At 52.2% G+C, this 22038-nt stretch overlaps 1 protein-coding gene across 2 annotated transcripts in view; it reads right to left on the bottom strand.

Annotated features, from left to right (window-relative positions):
• Positions 1–21635, bottom strand: part of TRAF5 (TNF receptor associated factor 5) — a 43264-nt gene extending 21629 nt beyond the window's left edge. Inside the window, exon 1 of one of the 2 annotated variants that reach the window (XM_057728589.1) lies at positions 21581–21635. The gene's annotated coding sequence lies outside the window, so the exon portion shown is untranslated. Of the gene's footprint in view, positions 1–4585; positions 5418–21580 lie in introns of those variants that run through there. The other variant, XM_057728588.1, reaches the window with a different exon arrangement.
• Positions 21636–22038: the final 403 nt, after the last annotated feature.

Here is a 22038-nt window from a genome sequence, read left to right as displayed (position 1 = left end):
CCTTGTCAGTCTTTATACTGGCAGGCCCAGCACGTGACCCTCATAAACAGTCTCCTTACTCCTTACTCCTGCTAGATGGCCAGCGGAGGACCGGACACCTGGGCCACACTCTCTCCCTACCACTGTGTATCTTGCCCGGCCCTGGTCAGCACGCTAAGTCATCTGCTGACCTTGTTCACTCTCCAATCTGTTGTTTTGTCCAATATCTGTTTTTTACTCAATCAAGTTTTTATCTCATTAGACACAGAAAAATAAGCTCTTGTGCTCTGCTATACAATATGGACTTGAGATGTTTCGGGGTGGTGTTCTTATACAGAAACCAAGCAGTGAAGTCTCCCAGGGCAGGGTCTGCCTCCTTCCTCGGAAGCTCCTTCAGGTCTGTGACTCGGCTCCAAAAGTGGAATCAGTGCACTGTGCTCAGCGACATAAGAGAGCCCCAACAATAGAACTATAAAGGCTGACATTTCTTTGTCTCACAAATACATTTCTCTAACCAATTCAACATTTCCAGCTGGTACTCTGTCATTCCCAGGAGGTTATTTAGTGGAAATGAGTAAGAGCTTCATTTTATTAAAAATCTTTCCCCTCTGGGCACAATAGCTTATGTAACAGGAACCGCAAAAGATTTCAGTTCTTATAATAAGGGAAAAAAATCATCAAAATTACTATTAGAGCTTGTATACCTCCTTACTGCAGTAAACAGTGCCTATTCCTGCCATCGATGGAATTATAATGGTCCTCCTGCTGAAGAGTTATTAACTCAAACCAAAAAAGACAAGAGAAAATCATATCCCATCTGCTCCCTAAGGACTCATTGAATTTCTTTTAAATGCCATATTTTAAGCTTCATAAATTGATGCATCTTTTCCCGAGAATTTTCTAGACTTTCCAAAGAAAGGCTATGATGTCACAATTTAAATTATTCCCTCCCGCCCTTCCTCCCTTCCCTCTTTCCTTCCTTTCTTCACTCCTTCCTTTCTTTGAGAAGCCTTGTCATGTGCTTTAATATCTGGTAGATCTAGGCCCTCAACCCAACCCCACTGTTCTTCTTTACTTAGATATTTCTTCTGATTCATTTTTGGGGACACATAACACACAATCTAACATTCTGAAGCAGCATGAGTTTGGCTTTCAGTTACAATAAAAAGGACACGTCTAGCAGAATTCAGTCTCGGGTTTAACAAAAAAAAAGGAAGGTCCTTATCTGTCTGTCCACACTACTTCCACAGCCCCCCACCCCCCACCCCCCCCCGCAAGCATTTTGCATAGATTAATGAAGGTTTGGAAAACTCAGGAATGCTTTTATTTATGTTTTACTTCACAACATATAAGCCCAGGAACTGTCTTCAGGGTTTTCAAGTTCTGATTCTTGAAAGTTCAAGATCAAATCCCAGAGTGAAACGGGCACAGGGCCAGAGACCCGGGCTCAAGCCCTGCTCTGCCACTCCCCAGCTGTGACACGGTGGGAAGACACCCCACATTTCCCTTGTCTGCACATCCCTGCACAGACTCAGCAGGTACCTGTTCTGCTTGGGGTCCCGAGAATGTGGAGACCTGTGATGACACATCTGCCCTTGAGGGTCTCCAAGTGGAGCAAAGGAAATCAGACCCGGGAATGATACATGAAATACCCTGGTGGCACGTCCCACCAAGAGAGATTTAAACAAGCTGCTGCAGCCCAGATGAGAGGTAGCTAACGCTTTCTGAGGTGTCTGTGCCAGTTCCAGAGAGAAGAAAACATCTCCACTGGTCTTGAAGAAGGAGGAGGTGAGAACCTACTGTACAGCACAGGGAACTCTACTCAGTGCTCTGTGGTGACCTAAATGGGAAGGAAATCCAAAAAAGAGGGGATATATGTATATGTATGGCTGATTCACTCTGCTGTACGGTGGAAACTAACACAACATTGTAAAGCAACTATACTCCAATAAAAATTAATTTTAAAAAAAGGAGGTATTTTCTAAATGAAGGAGATAAAACAATTTCCTAGAGGGTGTCACGAAGTTCTGGAACCGTTAACGATTAACTGTAGCTGAAGTGGAATTAGGGGAACACGCCAGTCTTCCGCCTGTCTGCTCTCAGATCCTCCTCTGCTATGCCCCTGCCCTGGTCTGCATCATCAAGGGGGTTGGCCCCCCAAAACTCTGTTTCCAGGGTGCCCTGGCTTCTGGCTTGGCTCAGCCAATGGGAGACACTGGCAGGAGACTGCGGTGGCGGGTGTGGCGGGGGGAAGGGAGCAGTAGACCTTTTCTCCCTCTTCCCTCGATGTTGGGGGCAGCATCTCAACAGTGACTGGGCTCCTTCACGGCTTTAATCCCCACCAACAGCCCCTCTCTCTGTGGACGAGCTCCCCCAGGGAGGTCCCTGGTTCCCAAGCTCTGGAAACACCATCTCCTCTTTTCATCCCCTCCGCCACAGAGGGGGTGGGCAGCTTCCCGCCCTGAGTCATCCTGGAGTCGCCTCACGCTGAGTCTCCTGTTTGGTTTCCCGGCTTTGCCATCCCCTGTGTAGCTGATTCCTGTGTCACTAAATCCCTGCTGGGAACACCTAGAAAGGTCTCTGTGAGATATGTGTGTGGAAAGAGGGGAGGAGCACATTGTGAAGAGCCCTGAGTGTATGCTGGTCAGGGATTCCACTTTTCACTCCATGGTTTTCATCTTTGTGGGGATGATGGACATAGAGGACAGGCCCAGGAAGGGAGTTGAGGGGAAGAAGCTACTACAACAGACCAAAGGAGGATGACGACAGCCTGATCTAAGGCAGGGGCAAAGAGAGGCCATGTTCGTGAGGCATTTCTGAGAGAAAATGCATGGATTCAGAAATGGCTCAGGTGGAAGAGCTGAGGGAGAGGACGTGGAGGAGGACTCCCAGGTTTCAGTTTGGAGGGCAGAGTAAACAATGGCACCACTGGGAGAGGATGAAGGAGAGAAGCAGAGAACGTGAAGGATGCAGACAGGAGGCACATCCAGGTTGGGGAGCCTTAGGGACAGTCTTAGGGGAATGGGGGTGGCTCAGACCAGCCGACATCTAACAACTCTTCCAGAACAAATTATATGATTCCGAGGAATGGCCACATTTTCTTTGTGCTATCAATAATTGTTTTAAAACTGCCCAAGACACTAAATTTTTTTTTTTTTTTACTTTGCTAGTAATTTGATTGTCATTTTAGTGATGACATTTGACATAACAGGTTTAGATCTACATCAGGAACATGAGACCTGGAGAGCTAGGACTTCCCAGAAAGACAGCAGTGGGTGAGCTCCTGGAAGCTAGTACTGGAGTCTGCTGTCTGGTCCTTCCCCTTCACACCCACTGCTATAGCACAGCCCCGTGTTTCTCCCTATTTGGGATTTAATTGGTGCCACTTCCCCCAAGGCAACCCCCATTCAGCCTGTGCGACCCTCCACCCACCACGAGGTCTGAGATCCCTACGGCTAATGATTGGATTTGACAGCAGTTCTTAGGGTCCAGGGGCTGTTGGGTTTTTGTGGGTTTTTTGTTTTTCTTTTTCTTTTATTGGGGTATAGTTGCTTTACAATGTTGTATTAGTTTCTGCTGTATAGCAAAGTGAATCAGCTATATGTATACATACATCCCCTCTTTTTTGGATTTCCTTCCCATTTAGGTCACCACAGAGCACTGAGTAGACTTCCCTGTGCTATACAGTAGGCCCTCATTAGTTATCTATTTTATACATATTAGCATATATATGTCAATCCCAATTTCCCAACTCATCCCACCCCTCTCCTTCCCCCCTTGGTATCCATAAGTTTGTTCTATACGTCTGTGTCTCTATTTCTGCCTTGCAAACAGGTTCATCTGTACATTTTTCTAGATGTACCGCAGTGCCTGGGGAGAATCTCAGGACTGTGGGACAGGCCTGCAGCCCTTCTCAAGGCCCCTTTGTAAGAATGGGTACTGAGAGTCAAGAGAGATTGCTTCCTCTGGGAGGTGAGACTTACAGTGCCCAGGTGATAAGGTGGGGGCACAAAGGCTGGCCAGGTGCCCCAGGGTGGTCCTTGAGCCATGGGCAACAGACGGGTAACACCACACCGGCCCATGAAGCTGCCAGCCATAGGATGCGCTGCCGGAGGGCAAACTGCCCATTCCTCAGCTCTGCTCAGGCCTTGCTGGGAACTTCAGAAGCCAACTCACAGAGGCTCACATTTGGTCACAGGAGGCAGGTGGCAATATGTTATTCCCCAAACCCATCCAAGACCCAGTGACAGGTCCTGGGCTTAAATTAAAGGAGGGGAGATGGTGGCTGGTGATGAGGAAAAGTTAAAGTGTGAAATTCGAAGATGCGGTGACTCAGGGAGATGCCAGAACCTGTGCCCTGGGCAGTGATCTAACAGAGAACAGCCCTGGCTTGTACCGCCAGACGCCCACCTGTTGAAGGACACGCGGTTCCCTTTCTCAAAGTCACATCTGGCCCTTGAATTATGAGATGCTGCTCTTCCAGGAGGAATGGTTACTACCAGGAAAATTAAAAACAAAACAACAACAACAAAAGAAGAAGAAGAAGGGGGGGTGGGGAGGAGGAGGCGGCGGCAAAAGAGGAAGAAGAAAAAGAAAAGCCCCTTACCTGGCACGTTGCCTGCACTGGCACAGAGAACTGAGATGGGCCTGAAGTTGTTACCAAAGCCTCTGTCTGCAACAGCTCAGAAAGCGCCTTCCTCTGAAGGTGAAACCCCTCAAGATAACTGCTGGCCTCCGCTCCCTCTCGACCTTCTCTTCCTCTCTGCTGTTCCCACAGCCTAAGACAACAACACAACCACTGTGTGACCTCGGGGATAGACGGGTTTTGTTTTCATTAACCTTGAACCACGTGGGTTAGACAAAGAGGAAGGGCTTTGGAGAAATGCAGGCGTAACGAGGTCATTTTCCATCAGGTCTAACAGGACGGGGAGACCACGCAGGGAGCAGCGGACCCCACAGCAGCCAGATGACATGGGACCACAGCCCCCCAACCCCAACTGTCCCATCCGCAGAATGGCTGGCTTTGGTGTCGCAGAGGCAGAAGCAGGGTGTCTTTTCCTCACGCTTTTGCAGAGGAGGGTTTTCTTGCACAGGGGATGAAGAATGGACGATGTGGGTATGGTTTTAATTCCTTTGAAGAGAAGTGTGATTTCTCTCCAAGTTGTCAGGAAATCTCTGGTTCCTCATTTTCCTGGGAGTGCAGCAAAGCACCGTTGGTGGAGAGAAGCGGGGTCAGCGGCTGAAGGACGTTCCCGCCCCCGCTTCTGGCTCTGTGGCCGCTGCTGCTTTTCCATCAGTCTCACGCAGAGAGGCCTTGAAGGGCACTCTCTCTCCTACTCAGAACCACCCAGAGTCCGCTGGGTGCTGCAGGAGAATGCTGAGATTTGCTCTCAGGAGGCAAAGCAAGAGGAAAAAAATAAAGACTGCCGACCTACCCACGCAAGAACTCCCTCTATAAGAAGCTTTGACTCAAGGACCCTCAGCTTCAGCTCTACGTCCACGGCAGTCCCCACTGCTGTCCGGGGTCGGCTCAGCGAGCGGCTCGAGGCAGGGGCTGTCCTCACGTGTCTCCAGACCTCAGAGCCAGCCGAGGCCCGGCACAGAGCCCTCTGGCAATGTCCGCTACGGAGCAAGGGAAATTTAGGATGAACGTGAGGCCTCCGTGGAAAAGGGCTGTGGGAAGGAGAGCCGTGAAGACAACCTAGGACAAATCGGAATGAGGCGGACAGATGGCAAGGGGACGGTATGAAAAGATGTGAATGGAACCTAAGGGATGGAGCTGGATACGGGTCGGGTTTTTTTTAAAATATTTATTTGTTTATTTTATCTGGCTGCACTGGGTCTTAGTTGCGGCACGCGAGATCTTCATTGCCACGTGTGGGATCTTCATTGTGGCATGCAGGATCTAGTTCCCTGACCAGGGATGGAACCCAGGCCCCCCACCACCCCCGCACTGGGAGCACGGAGTCTTACCCACTGGACCACCGGGGAAGCCCCTTTGGGTTCGGATGACACTTACTGAGGCGACATCCAGGCTGAGACCCAGTGGTTTACAAGCACTATCCATTTTCACCCTGACAGCAGCCCTGCGACGTACATATTATTATTCTCCTCACCCACAGGGGAATGAGGAAGCTTGGAGGGGTCCTTACAGCCAGCAAGCAGTGGAGGCCCCCAGGGGACAAGGAGGAGCTGCGTTCCTCCCTGCTTCCCCGAGGTTTGCCAAGACACCGATGCCACCGTGGACTCGGAGTGGACTTGCCTGGGCTCAAATCTCTGTTCTGTCCCTGAACAGCCAGGTGACCTCAGGCAAGTTACTCCATCTCTCTGCTTCTCAGTTTCTCAGTAACATATGATTAGTAGTGACCTCATAGAATTTTTGAAGATTAAATAAGTTAATAGTATATATATCAGGGTCAGCTGGTCCACCATGTATTCTGGTAAATAAAGTTGTATGAGCACCAGCCATGCCCATTACTGACACATCGTCTATGGCGGTTCCTGCGCTGTCGGGGTGGTTGAGCAGTTGTGCCCACAGACCCCGTGGCCCACAAAGCCTAAATCAGTCATTATCTGATTCTGTACAGAAAAAGTATGCTGCCCCCAACCCCCTGCCCCCTGCACGAAGAGCTTATAATGGTGACACACGGTAAATGCTATAAGGGTGATGGTGGTTGTTGGTGCTGTTATTATTATTATTATTATTAAACACTGCCCCAGAGCCCTTCTTCTCTGAAGATAACCTGTGCCAGGATAACCTAACATGCCAGGCACTGTATTTGGCTCTGGGGGCCATGAAGAGACCAAACAGAGATGGTCCAAGCCTGCTCATCTGGGGCTTACAACCTAATGGAGAAGACAAGGGACTCACAAACAAAGGAGGTCATTACAGACTGTGATCAGTTCTTTGAAGAAAATAAGCAGGATGTGGAGACAGAGAAACAGGCGCAGCCACTGTAGCCTGGAAGCTTCGTGGAGGAGACCTTGAGCAGCAACCGAAGGATGAGAAGGAGCAAAGGCAGGGAGGAGCAGGAAGGACATCCCAGGCGGAGAGGGAAGCATGGGTAAGGGTCAGTTCCGGGAAAGGGCTTGCCATGTTTGAGGCCAGTGCTGCCCAAGTGTCGGGGACAAAAGGAAGAGCAGCAGGAGGTAGGGCAGGGGCCAGGTCACTCGGGCCTGGGGGCCCATGGGAAGGAGTGTGGGTTTATTCTAAGAGCACGGCGATGGGAAGCAGCGTGAGTGTTTTAAGAAGCCAACAGCAGTGTCTGCTTTGGAATCTACAAAAGACCACTCCACATGCTGGATGGGCCACGCACGGAGGGGGCTGAGGCAGTGGGCAGAGAGGTTAGGAGGACGACGTGCATCCTGGGGGAGATGCTGCAAGGGGTGCGGAGAGATGGTGCAGGCCTGGTCTATGGTGGTGGTGGGGAAACGGAGCAAACTGGAGGGATTCAGGGTGTCCGTTCACAGTAGGATCAAGAGGACTTGGAGACTAAACGTGAGGCTTGGAGGCAGGGAGGAACTGAGGCTGACTCTAGGGTTTGGGGCTCGACACCTGGGAAGAGGTGGTGCTGTTCACTGAGATGGGAAAAGTGAGGGCAGAGGGAGGGAGGACAGGAGTGGTTTGGGACCAAAGGGGAAAAGCCTGGTCCCTCTTCCTAAGACACACCTTCAAGTGAAAAGACAACTGCCTAGGCCCCCTTGAGACGTGCCTAAATATTCCCAATTCCTTCCTATGTTCCTTTCATGCTATCATGTTTCCTCGTTCACTTGTTGTCTGTGAATGGACTTGGCTTTTTCTGTGTCCCCAGATTCTTAACCCCTATGCGCTTGTCCAGGCCCAGAAGTGAAAGTGATGAGTAGTAGGTCTGATGACAGAGTTGAGTCCTATGAGCCCACCCCGTCCCCCCCGTGTCCCCTACTGTCCCCTCCCCTACACTCAGCACTCTTACTAAGGCCTTAATGACCTCGTGCAGGGGCACAGCTCACTGCTGACTGCAGGCACCAAGGGCGGTTTTCCAGACACCACCCCTCCCCCACAGGAGGTGCTACTCCCCCCCATCGGGGACTCAAGGTAGCTGCTCTTCCTCTACCCGGGGCTGCCTTTCTGTTGCCATTTTTCTCATGTCTCTATTTCATCCTCCAAACACATCTTCCTCCTCACTTCACCCAATGTATTCTTTTGAATTCATGGTCACATTGGATGGTCTCGCACTAGACATTGTTAGTCAGTCACTTCTGTAAATCACTTCTTTGCTGAGAGGCTACTTACTCCATGCAGACACGGACTGGAAGAAGAAACGCAGCACAGGGGCCGGGATTCCTCACACCACTACCTCCACTGCCCCCCAGTGGGAGGGGTCTCCAGGCCACTCACCAACCTCAGCCCAGCAACACCCCCACCAGCCACTTCCTCCCCTCCCCTCCCTTCGGCTCCTGGCTCCAGAGCAGTGTCCCTCACCAGATCCCATGGAGAGCTCCCTGCAGTGTCCCTCCTCTCCCAAGTTCATAAGTTCATCTGCACTCTGCCTTTGAGCAAGCTGGGGGCCCAAGTCATCTGGGTGTTGCGGTGGGAGGTGAGGCCCTACGGAGGTAGTTTGGAACAGCATGGTATATCTACTTGATGATCTAAACTGTAACCAGACTTGACAATTAGTCTCTCCTAAACTGCTGCCCCCTTGCCCTTTATGTGGCATTTGACACTCTCTTCTCAAAACTCCCCCGGGGACACAGTACTTTTAGTTCTCCTCTAGCCCAGACCACACCTCCAGGCGGCTCCCTGCAGGGCTCCCCTGAGGCTGGCTCAGCCCTCTGCCCTCGGTTCCTGCCACAGCTCCCAGCTCCCCTCATTTGAAAGGCTCCCTCATCCTCAGCCAGACCGTACTTCCAAGTGTGGGTGTGGACCCCCGCTTCATCAAGTCACAGGGCGACCCTCTCCCTTCTCCCTTCCTGATGCTCCTTTTTCTCCCACGGACAGGCTCTCAGGAAGTGATGGAGATTCCAGCGGCCTCATGAGCAGAACAACGCGGGAGCTCGGATTCACAGCCAATGGACAACAGTTCAGATTTAGCTTGGAACTCAGAAGCATTTTTAAGCGAGGACTGAGCCGGGCCCCACCCTCCATGGCCTAAGGGTACTCTAAGGAAAGGGGAGAGACCAGAGACCACCCTACACAGGCTATAGAACAGATGTGCCAAGGAGGATCCAGAAACCTTGGCCTGACCTTTTGGTGACTTTTAGCTACCAAAGGCCAACACCCTTTGAGCTGTGCCTCATCGTCCCACAATGCTCATGCACACCTGCCACTGTGTTAGGTTCACATCTCCAAAGCTGACCACGGACATGTGACGCACCGTCAACTGCCAACCGCCCCCAGAGCTCTGGGAGAGGCTGCGGCTGGGGCACGAGTCGAGGTCCTGGGAGAGGCAGACCGGCAATCCCCTCCTGACCAGCAGCCAGACCAGCTCTGGCCCAGGCCTGGGGAGGAAGAGATGGGACCAAAGGTGGCCCTCTCACCCCCGCCCTGGGGGGATAAGCGTCCCGAGGTCCATTACCCCAGGCACACCCCAGACGGCCAGCCCACACATGGGTGGGCATCCCAGAGTCCCCTCAGTCCAACGTTTGACGTCAGGCTGTTGGGACTGATGGGCTTGATCAGGACGACAGAAGAGGGAAAGCGTGTGGGAAGCCCAGGAAGGGGACCTAAGGGAAGCAGACAGAATCTGAGGAGTGGCTTCCCCCGACAACTGAGCCAGTCAGCTGTGGAAGGACTTTAGGGATCAGCTAGCCAAAAATTTCACGGTTTTTTAAAAACCGTGAAACTTATCAAACCAAATTTCATGAAGAAACATCAATAAGTAAAGGAATGCACAGAGGACCTGTTCTGGTTAGGCAGGGCCTGTCGGGTTTTCTACAGTCCATACCCCTCTGGCAGCTCTTGTATATAATTGCAGGGGTTCTACAGTTTGACTTTTTTCAAGTTAATAAAGTTAATAATAATACCTTACCTGCAGTAGTACTTTGCAATTTGTACTTTCACATACAAGATCACACCCAGTCCTCACGCTAACCCCATGGGAAAATCATGGTCATATTTCTGATGAAGTACTTGAGGCCCCATGTTACACAGCTAACATGTGATGGAGCAGGAATTTGAATCTAGGCTTTCCGACTCGAAATCCATTGCTCTTTACTCTGTGTCATGGCTGGAAGAAAAGGTATCACATCCCAACTGGTACCCAAAGGGAGGTCTTAATGACAGGCAGTACATCCTGCTGGTTAGAGACCAGCTCTGGAACTGGACCCCTGGGGTTCAGTCTCTTCTGGCATTCACTTACCTGTGTCACCTCTTCTTCATCTAGAAGACGGGACAATAATAGCACCTGCCTCTAAGGCTCAGAGTTAAGATTAAACATGTTCCTCCACATAAATTACCAGCACACAGTGTCTGGCACAAAAAATAAGCACTTAATATCCATGCTTGTCCACGCTTCACTCGTGGCCAGCATTTATTCAGTGTCTGCTGCATGCAGAGGTCTGAATCTCATGCTATGGTGGGAAGGGGTACAGCGGGACAGGACCCCGAGTTCCTGTCCTCAAGGGGTTTTCAGTCCCGCGGAGGGCACGTCCAGGCACAAAGCACAGCAACCGTTTCCAGCGTGGCCGGGTCCCTGGATGCTCTGCTAAGCATGTGCCCTGGAACGTGATAAAAATGCCCACCCCCGAGAAACGGACCTCTGTTTGGGGGGCCTACGTGTTACAATATCTTAGGGTGCCCTAATTAATACGTTTCTGGATCAGGATCTTCCAGTAGTAGCCAGAAGTCTGCTCTTCTAACACGTTCCCAGGCTCGACTCTGCAGCCCGTTACAGTGTGAGACGTGTTGACCTAGACCATCGTGCCGGCTTCCGGTCACCTTCTCCTCCCTGGCGCTCCTCACTGCCCACCTCTCGGCACCCACGCTGGCGCTGGACCTCTTCTCTCTTCCACCTACACTTGTGCTCTTGGTGAGCCCATCTTGGCTCCTGCCTTAGATGCTATCTAAGGCTGACCATGCCCCAGTTCCTACCTGCAGCCCCCATCCTGAATTCAAGTCATCCCGACTGCCTGATCCATAGCTCCACATGTGTTCACCAAGCATCTCAAATGTAAGACACCCAGCCCCACCCAGGCTACTCCTCCCACTGCCTTCCCTCAGCTCAGTAGACGATGCTGCTTGGACCAAGAACTCTGGAGTCAACCCTGGCTCCTCTCACTCGCCATCCCTCGATACCAAATCCTATCAGCTCTTCCTGTAGGCACATCTGCTTACTTCTCACGACTGTCAGCATAACCACCCCAGTCTAAGCCACCATCATCTCCCCACTGGGTACAGCCTTCGTCTCCTAGCTGGTCTCCTCCTCTGCCCCTACCCCTTTACAGTCTATTCACAACCAAGCAGTCAAAGCAATCCTTTTAAAAACAGAAGTCAGTTTTGTCACTCCTCTGCCCCAAGGGCCCCATCTCACTCAGGATAAAAGCCAGTGTCCTTAGAGTCCTGTTATCTGTCCTCCATCCTCTGTCCCCATGTCCCAGTGCTTTCTTCCCGTTCACACACTCCAGTTACACCAGTCTCACTTTTTCTTGACGAGTAGAAGAGACTTCTGCATGCTGTCCTTGTGCTAGAATGCTCCTGATACCTGCATAGCTTGTTCCTCACTTCAGGTATCTGCTCAGATGTTACCTCACAGGTGAGGCATTCGCTGACCCATGTGGAATCGCAACATCCCTGGCAGCCCCACTGCAGGCTGCATTTTCCTCTAAAGCACTATTACCATGTAGCATGGTATATGCTTGCCTCTTTACTATCTTCCTGCCAGAATATAAGCTCCATGAGGGCAGGAATGTTTCTTCTGTTTCCTGAGGTAGCAAAACTTAGAACAGGGCATATGATAGGCTAAGTAGTCATGGGAAGACTGAAAAGCAGTCTTACACTTTCCGCAGAAAGCAGGACAGGCTCTCTCCCACTGAGCGTGCTTCCCAGGGCCTAACACTTCATCTCAGTTCTGAAATTGTACCGGTCACAGCTAGAGGAGGCGAAGCTAGAGGAGGCTGCCTTGTGGGGGGAGGGGGCAGTCAGTGTAAGGAGGGGGAAGGTCTGGCCATTCAGGGCTGGAAGCATGCAGCCTGAACAGTGCTCCTGATTCCCACCAAAGTGAACTACCCCTGGGTGAGGTGTCCCCGTGGGCAGCCGGGTACCTGCGAAGAGGGAAAATGCTGAGAACTTTTTATTCACAAAACAGGTATGGGGCCCTCACCAAGGTGCCTCACGAGGTGCTAGAGATCTAAAATCACATTTGCTAGAGTCCTTTTCCGGAGACTCCATCAGGCCAACAGGCGACAGAGTTCTGAGCCAGTTTCCCTTTCAGTTCACTCTCTTGTTTCAACATCTGTTTCAAACCTTTCTCTTCCCCACAGACCTTGACCACACCCTGGTCTCCCCAGGAAACTTCACTTCCTACTGCACAGAAAATAGAAGTCTTCAGACCAGAACGGCTTCCACTTCCTGCCGCCAGGCCTACGTGTCTGTCCCCCAAGCAGCGCCCCCTCCCCGCCCGCCCGCCTTCCCCCGCCTCCCCGCCCCCGGCCCCGCAGAGGCGGCCTCTGAACCAGGCCAAGCTCCCCACCTGTCCCAGCCTCCTCAGGGGTTTTCTGACGTGAAGACGCTGCTTTGCCGTCAGCCTCTGCCTTTCAGCTGTCTGCTTCCATCGGCACTCACACAATCATGAGTTTCTCCTGAGATGCAAGCAGCCCCCAAGTTCTCACTCTCACATTTCTCTAAAGTTCGAGCTTTCCTTCCCCTCACAGCCAAACCTCCTGACTCATCCTCCCCCCTCACACGGCGGAGTTACTATCTCCATCAGCCTCTCTTCAATCCGATCCTCAGCCCACTCCAGCCTGGCTCACACCCCCCCCCAACGCCCCCACCCCCCATCCCAAACTGCTCTCACCGAGGACCCAGGGACTCCTGGGTGACGTAAGCCAATGGTCAATTTTCCATCTTCAACTTAGTTGGCTTCCCAGCAACATCTGACATTAGTGACCCCCACCCCCACACCAAACACTTTAAAGTATTCTTTCTCTTTAGCTTCCCTGAAACCACACTGTCCTGGCATCAAAGACCATGTACGAACTAACGACCCCCAAGTGTCTCTCTCCACGGCGTCTAGACCCACACACACTACTGCCTTCCCAGTGTTTCCTTTTCAGTGTCTCACAGGCATCCAAAGCTAACACACCCAAAATGGAACCAACTTTTCCTCTCTCCAGAGCTCCCTCTCCATGAAGGGCCATTTTTTATCTTGCTGTTGTCACCAGACAACTGGTATCATTGCTGGTAGTGACTTCTCTCCTCCCCCACAACCAAGCCCGCATTCAAGCCACCATCCCCTCTCCTCTGGGCCTGGGCACCAGCCTCCTATTACTCATCTCCCCTCCTGTAGCTGGTCTGCCCTCATCTCCCCTCCTGTAGCCGGTCTCCGCTTATCTCCGCTGCTATAGCTGGTCTGCCCTCACCCACTCACTCCCCCGAAGCATCCTCCACACAGTGGCTTGACTGGCCTTTGAAAAAGTCAAGGTGTTCTCACTCACACAGACTTTCCACAGCCTCCCATGACTCTCACAGTTCCAAACCCTTAACCACGCGACCACGGTCCCACCCACTTCTCCACGTTATCTCCCTCCCCAACCGTATTTTCCAGCCTCTCTGGCCTTTTTGCCATTCCTCCTGTGAGTGGAGAACCTTCCTTCCTTCCAGCCTTCACCCTAAGGCTGGCCTGCCTTTGCTGAAGGTGTTGTCTCTGGTGGAAACACCCATTCCCCCCACCCCCACACTTCTCACTGGCCGAAGCTCATCCAAGCCCAGCTGAAGCATCGTATTCAGCGAAGCCTTCCCACATCTCCTCGGCCAGCTCAGCCCCCTCTTCCTCAGTACCTGCCCGATTATCACCCTGTACTTCTCCTTCACAGCACGTAAGATTACATTCACTTTTCATGTAATTATCTTTTCAATATTAGTCTGCATCAGCAAATAGAAAGCTGGGCGGGGACTGTGTCTATCTTTTTCAAGGTGCTGGCACGGAGCAAGCACTCAAATATCTGAGTAAATGGATCACGGCCAAAGCTTTGGGTGCCCACAATGTGCCAGATACCATGGCTAGAAGCTTTCCATGGGTTTCTATGGTTCATTCCACTTACTCTGCACAGCAGCCCAACAAGGGATGGGTACTCGTTTCCTTACTCATGTTCCCATTTTACAGATCGGGTCCTGAAGCTCAGGGAGATCCAGTAGCGTGTTTAAGGTGACAGCTGGCAATTGCTCAGCTGGGATTCAACCTCAGGCTTGTCTCCTATCAAAGCCACAACACCACGCTTCCCTCCGTACTCCCCATGCTCACTCAGGGCCCTAAACACAGTAGGTGCTCGACCAAGGGGGATGGAGACCCACCACGCCTTCGCACGTGATCCTCACAAGTCACCCTGGAAATCTACAAGCAAGAATTACAACTCTGCTCTTTAGAGTTGTATGAGGGATATAGAGTTTGGGGGATCCAAAAGGGTCTCCCAGCAGTAAGTGGCCACGTTGGGTGGGAACCCAGGTCTTCTGGCCCCTTATCTAGGGTGATTCTCTCTCTAGCACAACTATAGTTAGGCTCTGAGGTGGGATTATGCAGGGAAGCTGTGCAGAAAATGGTGAACATAGCAGGCCTACAACTGCTACCCGCTAGGAAGTCCTGCTTACAAAGATGGCCCTTGGCTGATGTCTGGGAAGGTGGATTTGGGGCAGGCTCTCCCCACCCTACCTGAGTTGTTCATTGTGCCTAAACTGTGCAAACAAAGTGGTTTAAGTTGAACACCTGTTTTGTTTTTGTTTTTGTTTGGAAGTCTGGGATTTTGGTGTATGCTAGGCAGAGGGTGCCTACGTAACCAGTCCTCAATAAAAATACTCGGCACTGAGTTTCTAAATAAGCCTCCCTGATAGACACATTTCACACGTGCTGTCACAGTTCAGTGCTGGACAAATTAAGCATGTCCTGTGTGACTGCACTGGGGAAGGACACTTGGAAGCTGATGCCTGGTCTCCTCCAGACTTTGTCCCATGTGCCTTTTCCCCTTGTTGATTTTGCATTATATCCTTTCACTGTGATAAATCTTAGCTGTATGACTGTATGCTGAATCCTATGAGTCCTCCTAGCAAATCACTGAAACGGTCTTGGGGATCAGCCTTCCTAATAAGAAATGAATTTTGAGTTTTCTTTGAAAAGAGTGAGAGGGACATGTATCAGTAGATTAAAACAGGAGGCATTCCAGACAGGAGAAATGAAAGTAAAGAAAGTCAGGTGTAGAAGGCCTTGCAGCTGTTCAACATGGCCTAAATAGAGCTGATGCTGAAAAAAATCCAGCATTACAGTTACAAGGAGGCAAAAATAGGGGTTACAGAAGTCATACTTGTTGGAAAGACCCAGTGTCAGTGAACCACTGAAGTCATATACATGGAATTGTTAGCATCACAGAAAGATTCAAAGAATTTAGCATCTGGCCATCCAAAGCAAATACATGACACCGGGCATTTTTGAGGAAGCTCTGTGGGAGTGCTATGGAGAGGTTGAAGCAACATCCCAAATTCTTAGTTGTTTTTTTTTTAATATAAACCACCTCAACATCAATCTGCTCCAGGATAATCTACTTCCCATCCATTAAGAACAAACTATTCATCCCTCTCTTTATTCCTTAGAAATGCCTTTGCCTGTAGTCCCATATTCCCTTCTTCCCTCCCGTTTGTCCACCTTCCTCACTCCTCAAAAGGGCTTTTTAGAATGATCCCACCCAGTTGCTTAATGATTTCTTGTATTCCGCATCTGCTTAGCACTTAAGCCTTCACTTTATATCACACTACTTTGCCTTGAACCCAGGGAAGCATGGGAAATGTTCCTAGCTTGTATCACAGGGATCTGCTCAGCCTCTTCCTCAGAATCCCAACATCCTGAAGGCAGACGAGGGACTTCCGTGACCTGCACCCCTTAACCCCATCCCCCTGCCTCCATCCTCCAGCATCAAGGACTCCTCTAACGGAGGTTCAGAACACAGCCTAGCTGTCCCAAGCCATCCCCCTTAGGAAGGGAGCACGGAGAGGGCTCTAGCTGGCAGCTTTGCCCCAAGTCAACCTCACTCCTCATTCTGGTCTGACCTCACCGTTGGATCCCACTGAAGTAATGCTTCTGCTCCTGGTGACCAGGCTAGTCCCAGTATTTTGCTTCCCAAATCCATTTTATTTCTTCCGCGGGGTCCCTATGCTGCCTCCCTACCCAGCACTATTAGCCCTCCAAGACTGCACTGCTCTACCCACAAGTCCTTCTAAAAGACTGGAAACCTGCCCCTGAAACCCAACCCCTGGGGCTGGGCCTCCTTTATCTGATGCTGCCAGGCACCCCCCCCATCTCTGCCCTCTGCTTGCCCAGGGCTTGGCCCAACTTATCCCCACCATGTCCTGCCCCATCCCAGTTCACCTACTCTGGCCTCTGAGGTTGGCCTGATCTGGAGATTGCAAAGTGGCAGCAACAGGCTGGTTTCAATGACGTCTACCCTGGTATGCGGCTATTCTTGGGCTTGTCTGCTTTTAATTTAAATCTGTGTGCCTTTAGGCTAGACACACATCTTCCACCTCCCCAGAGACCCCACAACTCCCTACGCTGTCAAACACGTGGAAGAAGAAAACCAGCTTTACTGAATACCCACCAGACACTAGGCTCTGTGTATATATTGGCTCGTTTAATCTACCCAGCAACCCCAAGTGTGTGACATGACTATCTGTGTTTACCGGTGGAAATACAGACGCTTATGGAAGTTGGGCAACTTGCCCAAATCATACAATGACAACCAGCAAGTCAAAAATCCAGACCTGAACCCAAACCTGCCAGATTCTGAAGTCCATACTATAGCCACTATGCCAGTAGTGGAAGTAGTAGGTCTTCATTAGACTATGCATTAGGGAGGCCGCTCTGCAACAGTGTGGAAGAGAAAACAGAAGGGCAGGAAAGCGAGTGTTTGGACAGTTCGGTTCGTTCAGGAAACAGGTGGGGCGGACGGGAAGTCAGGTAGCAGCGCTGGGAATAGACAGTAGATCAGGATTGGCTGGAGAGAGACAGAGGTGACTAAAGGACAGCAGTGATCTTTGCAAGGGTTAGGGAGAACGTGGAGGAAGAGGCGGCTTGGGATGAGTGTCTAAGGGGCTCCTGAAACATCACAGTGAGGATTCTGTGTACCACAAATCAAACTGAGCAAGAATAGAGCTGAGTGAGAGGGGGAGACTTGATCAGCCTTTCCTGAAGAGTGCTGGTTAACCTTGGGTGCACAGGAGGGCCCCAGGGAGTGGAGCGTAGGAAGGGTGAGCCAGCCCCAGGACATGGCCTTAAGGGCCCCACTCTGGCACTTGCAGGGCAGGAGGAGGATGAGAAGCTCGAGGTCAAGGACGGAAATGTCAGTGGGGATGGTGTGGCCCCCTCCAAGGAGCTGAGCAGCAGCTGCAGGCAGGCTGCCGGCTGAGGATTACCAGGCCCTGGAAGCCTGCCAAGGGCAATGTGAGCAGCAGGGCAGGTGCACGGTGCCGAGTGAGGAAGAGAACGCCAAGTGCAAGGGCAAGGGCCAGCTGCTCTTTCCAGAAGCTGGTCAGTGAAAGGGAGACGAAATGTGGGATCTTCTTAACAGAGACTGAGCATGTCGGGGAGCAGAAGGAGTCAGTGGCCAGAGAGCTATGAAGGGAACTGTCCCCGTCTCCGTCTCCAAAGGAGAAGAGAGCTGAATTAGGGGTGTAGGTGGAGAAGGTGCCCTCCCATTAGTCAGGAGAGCACGTTTTCCTTAAGAGAAAAAAAGCTATAGAGGAAATCCCAGGGATGTTCTAAACTGGCAAGGAGGGAAGCTGATGGCGTGCACGTCCAGAAACAAGGCATGGGGATCTGCTGGAAGTAAGAGAGATGGGTACCCCCTCTTGCAAACACACACAAAAACCCCTGGGAAGGGCGCTCACTGGGCTCCATCAGTAACACCAGGGCCACAGACCCTGCACGGACACCCGTGTGCACAGTGCTCTTGCTACAGTGCCGTCCAAGCCTGTACCACCGCCTGCCTCCAGGTAACAGAACGCAGAAAGCGCTCATCACTGTCACTGCAAACGGACTTTGAATTTTTCTATGAGGACCGCTGAGTATTTTCACTTTTATTTTCCCCCTGGCCCTCCAGCCCACTTCCTCACAAGACAGGGCCTGCCGGGGACTCTAGGGGAACTACCGCTGTCTGACCCTCCAAACAAAGCTTTGCTCTGGGCAAAGCAACAAACTCACTGGGGCCTGACCTTGGCCTCAGCAGCCCTGGGGATGACTTCTTCCCTGCAGCTTGTTCCCCTCTAACCCCGACACACACACACACACACACAGACACACACCCACACACCCACCTACCTACTACACTGTGCTGGGTGACAGCACCTGCCCCAGAGGAACGTCAGAAAAAGCCACCACCTGGGCAGGAAGGGCTGTTCAGAGGCAGAGAGTTTGGCCAACTGCTCCCCTCCCCCTGGTCTATTAGCTTTTATTAAAGACCTCGGATCAGTGACAGAAGTGTCAGGCAGCCTTTGATGAATGCTCTTCTGGTTCCCTCACCCTCCTGCCCAGAATCCTGGCTTCCTCTAGCCACAAAACTATGAGAAGAGCACACGGATTGGAGTCTAAAGACTTGGGCTGGAGTCCTGGCTGGTCCCTAGGTGCTGTGAGATCTTTCACATCACTTCTGAGGCCCGGCTTGCAGCCAGGTAAAGTGGAAGGAACAGCACCTGCCTCTCCGTGCCCTCTGGGAGGCAGTGAGAAGTTCATCAGGTGAGATAGGCTATTTGTCAATAGGCTATTTGTCAACCGGACAGTGCTATTCTGACTTTGGGGGTTTAAGCGAGTCCTGCTGGCAGCTCAACCTCTCTCTCCGGAGCTCCATCCAGCACATGTTTCCCAGCCATCAGGCTCTGGTAGCTCAGAGCCCAAGGGAGACATGGCTCAAATGAATTCAATGCCAACATCTGTTTAGGCCTCCTCTGTGCCAGATGCCAGGATACAAACAAGATCAGACACAGGTCGCGCCCTGAGTTCACTAATGGAGGCAGACCTAACTGAGTGGGTGTTTGTTCACAGCGTGGCCAGGGCAGAGTCTCAAGGAGACCTTGCTCCGTGTTGCCGGGAACAGACCACACAGGCATTATTAGAGCCTGGGTCCCCTCGTTAACCCCTCCTTGAGAGGGAGCTGGGTGGATGTAGCTTTCTGAGAAACCAGGGTGAGGGGCCTGGAGCAGAGGAACCAGAGGCTTGGAGACCCAGGCCTGGCCCAGCAGTGGAGCCCAAAGGGTGATTTCACTCTCAGTGCCTCACCCACACCATCTGGGCCATGTGGAGAATAACCCTGTTTTGGTCTGATGCACAAGGGTATCGTGGAGGACAAAAGGAGAACGAAATGACAAGAGCAATGAGAAAATGCTTTGAAAAGGAAAGAGCTTTATAAACTAGGCACTATTATTTTTTCTTCAGCGTCCTCTCCAGTAAAGCTGAGATAATCACAGGTCTGTCTGTCTACATGCTATGAGCCCTTCCCATGGCTAGCCTAATGGCACTGACTCAGGCATCCAGCTCCCTCGCTCTGCAGTCATCTCCACTGAAATATCCCAGTCACTACGGTTAGTGCTTCCAGTGGATGGGACCCCATCTCCTTTCCATATTTTTTCCACCACTCTGCCACCCACGGCCAATGGGTACTCAGGTGACTTTGCTGACCAATGGAAACACTGCCTGTCCTTACCCCAGCCACAGACCTCTGCCCCGAGGACCTGAGAAAGTCACCACCTCCATCACCACCCCTCTGGCAGGACTTTCAGAGTTTGGCTCAGACAGGAGGCTTTCTCCTGCCTATGTCCCGCACCCAGGGAGAGAAGTTCCTGCATCCGAGCACAAACCCGTTCCACTGAGTTCAAAGCAAGAACAAAAACAACAACAGAAAACCTTGATAAAGGCTAGACATTTTCTGATTGCATCTCACATTCATCTTTTCTGCAGCAATTTCTGTCTCTCTTGTTCAAATTAGAGTCGGAGGTGGGAGCGTTTAGATGATAAGGTTTTCACCCAAGCCATCAATTGTGCTAACACCCCTGTCTTAAGCTGTCTGTACATAAGGCACAACAGGCAGCTGCACTCTGGATTTGAGAGGTTCTAGCCCATTTTAAAATTTAATTTTAAGCCCTGCTTAAAATTATCTCACACACCCCCAGAACTGTTCTATTCCCAGAAGCACTTCAACCAGTTTCTTTGTATTTTATGTCTTCCAGAGCCCTTTTAAAATGCAAATATCTCTGAAAGAAGGAATGTATTCCACTGACCTGCCAGTTCTCACCCAGCACCTGTGCCCAATAAATATTTACTGAATTCAACTGGTTACTAGAGGCCTGTCCTCAGGGACACGGGTCAGAGCCCAGGGCTGTGGAGGGTGGGGTGCAAGGGGGCAGCCACGCCTCATTTCACCAACCCCACCGCAAGCCCAGAGCACTCCTGCCTGCCACAGCGTTATAACTGAGTTCTGATGAAAGTAAATCTGAAATAGCCAAATATGGAAACTCTGCAGGAGGGGGCAGAACCAGCCGAAAGAGTCGGAGAAGACGCCCAGGGGAGTCAGTAGCAACAGCTTGGCCCCAGTATTCACTGAAAATTCTCAGAACTGCCAAAACCCTGCAGAGCAGTAACAAGGGGGGAGGCAATCTGGTGCGGAGAACCCAGACTCCACCAATTCTCTGTGTGGCCCCAGAAAACTCATTTCAACCTCTGTGAGTCTTGGTTTCTTGCAAGACCCCTTGCAGCTCCCCTTGGCTGGGGGTGAGGGTGGTTCTAAATAAGCATGCTCAATCGAACAGTTCCCGGAGGTTTCCATTCATGCCAGTATTAAAGTTTCATTCTAGAACACTCTGGCTGGAAAGTCACGCAAAAGTGGCAAGATGGGGTGCATAAGGGCATGGAGGGGGAGCCAAGGGTTGGCAACGGGGGTGTGCAGGGCATGCCTTACAGTCCTCCCCCGCCTGTGCACCCCGACCCGAACCTGGCCCCTCCAGTTCACACCGCGCCCTGGAGCCGCTCCCCAGCTCGGGGCCCCCAGCCTCAGTCCTCCCCACACCCCCCCCTCTGCTTAGAAAACCCGCTCCGGGCCCCGGAACCCGACGGCCCCCCACACCGCACCCACTCGCCCGCATCAGGGGCCCGCGCCAACGCGGGCTTCCCCGGCCCCGCTGCCTCCTCGCGCCCACCCTCCGCGCCCTCGTCGGGGGCTCGCCCCGCGCGAGGGGGACGGGCGGCCGGGCCCGGGTCCCCGCAGCCCGGCGCGAGGCGCGGGGTGGCGGCCGCAGGGCTCCTGCCGCCGCGGCGGTTTCGGTTTCAAAGTAAACGGGACGAGCCGAAAAGAGCTCCTCGGTCCCCTCACTCCAGCCCTGCAGCACGGGGCTCGATCCCCGCGGGGCGGCCGCTGCGGGCGGCGACCGGCCGGGACTCACGTGTGGGTTGGCGCGCGGAGGCTCGGCCGGCTCGCGGCTGCAGGCGCGCTGGGACTCCCGGGCTGCGCCGGCGAGGCGGGGGCTCAGCCGACAGCCCCCCGAGCCCAGCGCGCGGAGCCACCGCCCACCGAGGGAAGGGGGCGGGCCTGAGGCCCGGGGGGCGGGGCTTGGGGCGCTGCCAGGGGAGCGGGGGTGGATAGGGGCGCAGGCCCCGGGGAAGGGCGGACGCGCAGGAAGGTGTCGGGCAGGATGGTGAGAGACGGTTACCCGGCCAGTTGGAACCTAACCTTCCCTCACTAGACTCTTCAGTACCTACAAATAAAAATCATCTCTGATATCCCTCGGGTGCGTTTGAACGGTACACGTCTTACCCTTCAATCAGGGATAACCAGGCTCAGCCAGTCCTTTCATATTTTGACCCATTAGCCAAGGTCTGAAGTCTGGCTCAGATCGGTCCC

The sequence above is a fragment of the Hippopotamus amphibius genome, chromosome 3, assembly GCF_030028045.1.
Source record: "Hippopotamus amphibius kiboko isolate mHipAmp2 chromosome 3, mHipAmp2.hap2, whole genome shotgun sequence".
Classification (NCBI taxonomy): Eukaryota; Metazoa; Chordata; class Mammalia; order Artiodactyla; family Hippopotamidae; genus Hippopotamus; species Hippopotamus amphibius.
The sequence above is the reverse complement of the archived record's forward strand: the minus strand, read 5'-3'. Positions and strand labels throughout refer to the sequence as shown.